We start from the raw sequence: 7,566 nt of genomic DNA on the forward strand, positions 1-7,566 counted from the left end.
TGACATTATGCACCAACACATACACATCAGATCAATTGTAAAAAGGTTCTTTACTCTAACATTAATCCCACATTAAAAACCAAAAACCAAGATATTATCCGCAAATCACAAAGTAATCATAAAAAAACCTAGGTAATTATAAGAGAAACTAGCCACTCATAGTCAATAACGAGATAAAAATAAAATACATATTACGATTCATCGAATAAGCAAAAGAAAAGAATTTAGCTATTAGTCTATCAGCTTAAATTAATTGACCTGTGTGCTAGCGTGCTTAAATAATTATCGTGCTTACTAGCTTGCTTCTTCAATTCATTCTCAATCAAAACGAATGCTTTATTTATTTTAGCTCCCTGTGTGCTAGCTTCCAATATATTTCTTATTTAATCTTTGTTGCCGTCCAATACTCTGTTATGCAAGCCCCCTAGACTGCCATAGGGGTTTTCTTTCTTTTCTCCTCCTATTTTCTTTCATGAATTATTCAATCCTCTAAATACAAAAAAAAAAATAAAAAAAAAAATAAAAAAAAAAATCCACCGACTCTCTATCCTTGCTAGTTGTAAATGAGGCTCACAAATTGTGAGTCTAGACCACTAGAGTTTTTTTTCAGCCCATATAATTATAAATTTTGAAAGAATTTTGAAGCCCACGTGATCTTGTTCAACTCATGGCCAACATGATTTTTTAGTTCTTGCATTTATTCTTCTTACTCACCAAATCTCCATTTATTATGACAACAACTTGAACTCTTCATTTATCATTAAGTACACATGATCATTAAGTTGAGACTCGGACTTAGATAATTCACTATTTCAACTCGCGTTCTCATCAACCCTACAAAATATATAAAGAACGATCAATAGTTACTATTGTTAGGTCACTTTATCAGTTTTAGCTTGTTGTCTCTTGACACCTTGAAAATCTTAATATGAGCCATTAGGAACATTATTTAATAAAAACTAGCTCAAAGGTATTTAAAAGTGTAGGAAATATTTATATAATAATGTGTATCTTTTAGATCTCATCAAAACGTCTCTTAACTTTCTATTGTACTCATTAATCTCGGTGGGATGGTGAGCTTCTTCCCCTTACTTACTTCAAAATTTGCAAAAATAATCTTGGCTTCTTTTCTTATCTTGCGATTAACATAGTCGGCCAGGCCTGAGTCCTTATCAATCTGACATTCCAGTCCTAAAAAATGACTCATGTCCATCTCAGAGAGAGAGTGTGTCAAGCTCACCATATTGCAAGTAGGGAGGTCATTGTTGCATCTTCTGATTGCCCAAGAACCATTCTCACAATTTCACTTTCAGAATATTATTGGACTAGCGTCATGAAAGGGGTTATTTCGATCTCTGAAGCTTCAACCATCACTGTTACCAATCCAATTTCTCTTATGAATGGGAGGTCTTTCACCTTCAGCAGGAGCGTTTGACACATCAGGCTCAGAGAGTATATGGGAGGGACCAACACTGTTAATTACCTATTCACCTATATCATAATCAATGTCATACACTGGCTCAATGTTGCCCAAGATAGGAGACAAAGGGCCAGAAGACATCTCATCATAAGTCCTTTCGATTTTTTCTCAATATTTTTGTAAGTCTCGAGAAAAGATATTTCAATGTGATATCAAATAACTCAATTACTAGGCGGAAACTAATCACCAAGCCGATTCCGTAGAGGCAACACAAACACAAACAAACACAAGAATAAGCTTCAAATCACACGTATATTGATACGTCTGGTGCTTAAGCCCTTAACAAACTTACACGGGTGTTGATAAACTTAAACGAACAACCCTACAATAGTAAACACATATCCTATATATAGTCTACCAACTAGGCCCAATACAAACTAAAGCCCATCGAAATCTTTAGATTTCGGTTTACATAGTATAGCCCAACTAAGCCCAAACCTACGTCTAATAATACAAGCATAAACCACAAAATACAGCATAACAATCTCCCCCTTGGTTTATTGCTTGATTCTCACTCATGCTCAAGTATGTCAGCATCAGCTTCCCGATAAGCACCTGCCCATAGCCCTGTTTGTATGATTGATCCTATCATCGAGGTATACTCGTTAGCGGCTGGCTTGTAGAGTGGTTCAGTTGAGATCTGAAAGCCGCTAAGTGTCTTGATGTCTTTCTCACCAGACTTCACTAAATGCCTTTTGCAGTTCCATAACAAATTTCTCAGGATGATCAGAGGATACCACGTTCTGATTTGAATTCTTTCTTATTAGCATCTGCCTCATCAACTGTTCCTTCTTCTCATCTGACTTTGGTGGAGCGGTCATGTATTTCTCCGTTTCCACCGAAGTGTCAATGTTTGAAGCAGGGCACATTTCGTGATCAATATCAGCATCACTTCTAAATTCATCTCCAAACTTTTGAATGAGCTTTTGTTGGAGATCCAAATATAGTGCAGTAAAGTCACCCATGCTTACTTGAAGCTCCTAAATCTTTGAGTGTTTGTCGGTATTACTAGCTTCAAGTTCTTGAATACGAACATCTTTCACCATCGAGTCTTGTTCAAGCTCAAAGACTCGGCGGTTGTAAGGCATGAACATCAACAGGTTCAGCTTCTAGAGCAACCCCCTTGCCTTTGTCTTGTAAGAATTTGTCTTACATGGCCAAAATATGAGCTATCTTATCAACTATACTTAAACTTTCTTGACCAATTGGGTCAGACAATCCCAATGGTTCAGTGATGGACTGAATATGTGTCTCAAAATCAAACTCATGAGTAATATCTTCATAGATCTGTTCTTGAGTTTGTTGAGCATCAGTAGAAGGGCCTTGATCTGTCTGAGCTTCAACGGTAATGGGCTCAGCAACGGTTGGTTGAATAGTTGGTATCACTTCACTAGCCAGCACACCCGGTGTTAGATCTTTCTTTCGTCATTTACATAGAATGAAATTCGGTCGCTGGCTCTTTCTTCAGTATCATATTCAACTTGTGTCATAGTGACTGATTGAGGAGGCTTCAATGTAGTCGAATGGAGCTTTTCTTTGAACGCTTCGAACTCTTTAATCTGTTTAGCAGTAGGTACTGACTATTGTACCTGGTGTTCGGTCTCCATAGGTTGTGATGGAGAACTATCCGACTCATCATCATCGAACAATGTCTCAAAGGCGGTAACGTGCCTTTGAGTAGGAATCACATGTTCCTCAGCTACCGTTGCACCAGCAGCATCAAAACTTGCCTCGATCTCAGCAAATCTTTCAAACTTAACCAACGGATAAAGACCTTGATAAACCACTTTGCCTCCCTTCCAAACTTAATCAAATCTATAAACAAAACCTTTTGAACTTCTGAGATACCCATCTGGGCCGAGAACCTGGATGGGCCGAGAACACCATTAACACAAACAAATTGGGCCAAAGATGACTGGGCCAAGAACACAAATATTATGGACACATTGTGCCAAACTGAATGGCTGAAAGTGCAAACCCGATCTATGTTAAACCGATTTCTTTGAGCATTTGTTTCGACACGAGTAAACATGAGGTAAAAATTAAAAAAAATAGAAAATAAAATTAGAAGAAAAACTAAACAAAAAACAATTTAACCACCCGGCCTTCAAAAAATTTAACATATTTTGGGATCAAATTTCCGCTGTATTAAGCAAGCAACTCTTTTATGAAAAGATCCGAACATGAAATCATATTGATTAGGAGGTTTTCACAATGATTCATTTTCAGCATTACTATGACATAGTGAAAAGGTTGATAGCAGGTAATTAGAAGCTTAGCATGATTTTCGTTGTGCCAGTGATATGATTAGATTCAATTAGGCATAAAGCTTATATGGACATCACTTATGGACCTATGATGCCCCTTATCTCTTCTCAAAGCGTATTTGGCTTTCTCTAGATCACCCAAATTTAACTCCAACCCCCTAGTGCTTGATCAAAAGAATTTCTCTATACAAAATAATTTTAAGCTTTAAGGTTGAACGTTAAACTTACATGCCATCTGGACTTATAAGCCTTACATTTAGGGTGTTTAGGACTTATTTGTATGCCCCACCCCTGTAGTTCCCTGGTGCCCCTTTAAGCTTTTAAAACAAATTTAATTTGCAATAGTTTTCATATATACGTACAAAAATAATTTTTTATTATTTATTTATTTATTTTAATGACACACAATATTTTGGCGATCAAGACACTAATAGGCTCGTGTATGACTGGGAAATTACTTTTCTGCCTATCATTCGGAGAGATGTATCTAGGGATATGCAGACATCTTCAAAATGAATCTCCACAATAAGTTTAGCAGATTCAGTTTATATCACTTCAAACTTTTACTTATCATGGAAAGCTACCATACACATCAATGACTAATCAAAAGCCTTTTTAGCCTAATAACTTCACACGTTAGGCACATAGAATCAATTTTATCTATCATTTTTCAAAGGTTGGATCCATTTTTATTTGAAAATATTTTAAGCTTCTATAAAGCTTTAGCTGAATAGTAATATCACTTCCCAGACAATAACTTAGAAGACAGTTTTGGATTCAATCACCCCAGTCACTTGCAGTCTTCAGGTAAATGGATATCCTATATGTCTACTGGTAGACAATAGGACCAAACATATATTAATACACGTCCTTCAAACTTAGGCAACCAATATAATTTTCAGTGAAAGAACCTAAAATCAGATAGTTAAACCAAAAACTTATATATTTTATATTCAGTCGCCCAGTCACTTTCAGTCCTTAGGTTAATGGCTATCCCGTACATCATAGATTGACAACAGGACCAAACATAAAGATATGTCCTAAAAGATTGACCAAACTTTCAGTCCTTAAGTGTTGTTTAAACTTACCAGCTGGTCGGATTACCTATCATTCTCTCCAACAATACTAAAGTACCCTAAAAGAAAGATCACCCATCAGTCTCACTATCTCAATACACACTAAAGTGCAAGGGGTAACCTAAAAACAATAGATAAACACAGAATTACAATAAAACTAGGGAAATCTAGGGAAACCTCCTGTCAGAGTGTTTCCCAAAGATAACCCGACTATTTATCACCTGTTAGCTATCTAGATAGGCAGAATATGAAGTTCTAACCAATCACCAACCAATGCTCCTATGGATTACTACGTCTAGCAAAACCATAAAATAATCACAAACACACAGTAAGCGACTTAAACATGCATCTATAACTAAAATACATTCAAAAAGACACATGCGGAACAAGAAAATATAATAAATCAGACCTAAATATGCATACACATCATAACAATTGTAATCAAGTTCTTTACTTTAGCATTAAACCAACAATAAGATCCAATAAACCGATAAAAATCCGTAAATGACAAAGTAATCATCAAAAACCTATATAGAACGGGAATCTAGCGGATAATCATCAAGAACAGCAACAACATATAATAATTAAGCACATACATGTTCTGGAAATAGAAGAAAACACAAGAAAACTGAATAAAGGAACCAAGACTCGCTTAATGATCAATCTCGTGCACCGGCTTTTAATGTCTCGATCCCGAACATTCTCCTGTTCCAAAATCGCCCCAAGGGTCCCTGAGGGACGGCTAAAGGTTGAATTCCTCGATTAGGGTTGTATAATGATGCATAAATACATGAAAGTACCCTAAAATTGCTGGCATACATCCCCCGAGCCGCGCGGGGGACCAACTCTTGCTGTCCGAGGGGTCTAATAGGACAGAATAGTTGATTCCCGTTTCTGAGCGCCTCGAGCCGCACGTAGCATGAGGCTTTATCCTCTGCGCCGCACGGACTTGTCTGACCATAGTATTTTATAATTTTATTTGTTTCGCTCAAAGAATCTTTGTTTTAGCTTCGTTTTCTTCCCCGTTTTTTCCTATGTGTTCGTATTTCAACCCTCTATCATATCCTCTTCTAATAGCTCAATTTCCAATTCATTTGTATTTTCTACTTTTCTTCTTTCACTCTCGTGCGTTCTCCCGTTTGCTCGTTTCTTCATGATTTAGCCTCGTTTTCACTCCTTCCATGCACGAGTACCTGGATATATGAAAATATATAAGTACATGCTAATTTCGACACATAAACGTTATAATTTATCATGATTTCTTATTAAAACAAGAGCAAAAGGCGGATATATTTTGCAACACATCATGAATAAATTTTTGGTCATAACAGTCACGAATAAAATGAATTTTGATATCGATGTGCTTGGTTTTAGAATGCTGAACCGGGTTTTTAACAATGGTAATGGCAGCATCAATATCACAGAAAATAGGAGTGTCAAGAAATTCCAAACCGTAATCCAGCAATTGATGTTGAATCCAGATGACCGGTGAACAGTAGGCAGAAGCAGCAACATACTCAGCCTCAGCAGTGTATGTGGACACCGTTGACATTCTCAAACTTTAGAACACCATTACTCACATTACCCTTTTAAGTAATCTTCCCATTCTTTCCTCCCGCAAAGGAAACATACCCTCCATTAAAAATTTGAATGTTGTTCAATTAAGAGATGTCTCCTGTCATGTGCCTGGAAAAGCCAATATCAACAAACCATGGTCTGATAACATTCCTCCATAGCTGTTCCTGTGCGATGTGTAAGATTAGTTAGTTTTGGGTACCCAGTCCATAGTTGTTCTGGGTAAACCTGACTTGTTCAACCGTGTTACGGGTTGCCATGACATGTCCTCCTTATTATAAAAAATCGAACAGGAAGGTCTTGATGAATTGGTTACTGGAGACTTAGGAAACCATCTGCATTTGGGTTTTAAAACTTTATTGTTTGTACAGACGGCTGGCTTCGTCTCCGGTTTGAGGACTGAAGACACACTTGACTTTGACCCTCTAAACGATTTCGATTCTGAGGCCCATTTGGGTCTCGGATCCGAAGCCGAGTTTTCGTCCTGCTTTTGAACCAAATTAGGCTTGGTCTGATGGGAACTTGACCTGTCAGCCTTGTTCAGCCTTGTTTCTCCTCCAATTACCGTCAGAGGGCTTTGCCTTATAATACCTCGTTTTATTTGAGTTAAAATTGTTGTAGGTATTTTGAGGCATAGTCCTCTGATGGCATCTGTAATATGAAACATACGGGAGACGAGAACAATTTCAAGCAATGTGACCAGGAATGCCACAGTTGCAACAGGTTTGCCTTTTAACGTAAAAATCTTTGTGGCCGATTCCCGGTCTTGCTCTGTTGTGTGAGCATGTTTTTCCATCTTTGGACTTAGCATTTGAGCTTCCACATTTATAATTACAAAACCCTTTTCTCTCACAAACGTAGGCGGAAAATGTTTATTATGCCTTTTAAGTTCATCAGATTTATTAAGAGATAGATCGCTGCCTTTTGAAGTTTTTGTAACGTTCGTAAATTTCCGACAAAAGGTTTAACCTTGTAGTATTGTGTGCACCTTTCGGGCTTTTACCCGGCATTCTTCGGAGAGCCCCTTGTCACCCTCGTAAACGTATTTTACTTAACTTTTCTTACAAGTTCAACGATTAGTAAAGTGGAGGGGCCAGAATGTTATTTTGTTATTATATTTTATATATAAAAAAAAAACTAAACCCTAACCCTAACCCATCACCGATCG

The sequence above is a fragment of the Bidens hawaiensis genome, unplaced genomic scaffold, assembly GCF_021521415.1.
Source record: "Bidens hawaiensis isolate Kalapana, Puna unplaced genomic scaffold, B.hawaiensis_p1.1 tig00001143_1, whole genome shotgun sequence".
NCBI classification, from domain to species: Eukaryota; Viridiplantae; Streptophyta; class Magnoliopsida; order Asterales; family Asteraceae; genus Bidens; species Bidens hawaiensis.